A 1,131-nucleotide genomic window follows, 5' to 3' on the forward strand; every position below is an offset into this window, starting at 1 on the left:
TCATATGAACATATAGATGATTCAGAAACCTTTGAACCTGACTCATTTGACAAGAGAGGAAACTGAGTCCCCTGGAGGTTAAGTGACTAGGCTCTGGTGGGCTGGGGTTCACCCCCCTTTCTGCCTTAGGGCTGGCATGTGACCTGGGATGCTGCACCTTAGTTAAAGGCTTATAAGGTATGCTTGGGCTTCCCTGGGGGTCTTGAATGGTCTCTGTCTTTGACTGTTGGTAACTTCATTCCCTGTAGGACCTTTAGTAAAACTCTTCACTTCACTAAGATTTCGTTTCACCATCTGCAGATAGGATGAACCCCCAATCTGGGACCCCTCTCAGCTGCCCCTGGTTCCTGGTGCTGCTGAATTCTCCCCTCCCAAGCCCCCAGCAAAGTTTCATTACTAAGCCAAACGTGGTGTTTGCCAATTCAGAGCAAGGACATTTAGTGAAACTGAATAACAGGCAATAATATAAAATTAAATCAGTGCTTGAATTCTCCAAGAAATCATTCCCAAATGGTTACCACCCATCCATCCCTTCATACGTGGATCTCAGGGAAACTCAAGTCTCACAATTAGCCACCCAATCTCTCCAACAGAAAAGAGGTAGGTAAAATAATCATTCCTGGCATTTATGGAGGTTCCCCACAGCTTTGTGTCCTACTCACTCACTCACCCACCCCCATTTCAGAACTTTTCCCTCTCTAGTTCTATCTCTCTGTCTTTGTCTCTTCTCTGTCTCTGTTTCTCTGTGTGTCTATCTTTTGTCTGTCTCTATCTCTGCCTGTCTTTGTCTCTCTCTGTTTCCTCCTCTGTCTCTATCTTTATCTCCATTACTGTCTCATCCTCCTTCCCTCCCTCTCACTCTCTGTCTCTCTCTCTCTCACTCTCCCTCTCTGTCTCTCTCTCCCTCTCTGTCTCTCTCTCCCTCTCTGTCTCTCTCTCTCTGTGTCTCTCCCTCCTCCCTCTCTCTCTCTCTGTCTCTCTCTGTCTCTCTCTGTCTCTCTCTCTCACTCTCTCTCTCTCTCTGTCTCTCTCTCTGTCTCTGTCTCTCTCTCTGTCTCTCCTTCCTCCCTCTCTCTCTCTGTCTCTCTCTGTCTCTCTCTCTCTTTCTGTCTCTCTCTCTGTCTCTCTCTC

At 47.2% G+C, this 1,131-nt stretch overlaps 1 long non-coding RNA gene across 1 annotated transcript in view; it reads left to right on the top strand.

Moving 5' to 3' along the window:
- The first annotated feature begins 468 nt into the window (after window positions 1-468).
- The window catches only part of LOC138165181 (uncharacterized), a 7,606-nt gene continuing 6,943 nt past the window's right edge, over window positions 469-1,131 (top strand). The window contains exon 1 of the long non-coding RNA XR_011169295.1: window positions 469-600. This is a non-coding gene — a long non-coding RNA (uncharacterized lncRNA). The remainder of the gene's footprint in view (window positions 601-1,131) is intronic.

The sequence above is a fragment of the Petaurus breviceps genome, unplaced genomic scaffold, assembly GCF_028583685.1.
Source record: "Petaurus breviceps papuanus isolate PSGF00001 unplaced genomic scaffold, PetGlider_PUasm1.0 208, whole genome shotgun sequence".
Classification (NCBI taxonomy): domain Eukaryota; kingdom Metazoa; phylum Chordata; class Mammalia; order Diprotodontia; family Petauridae; genus Petaurus; species Petaurus breviceps.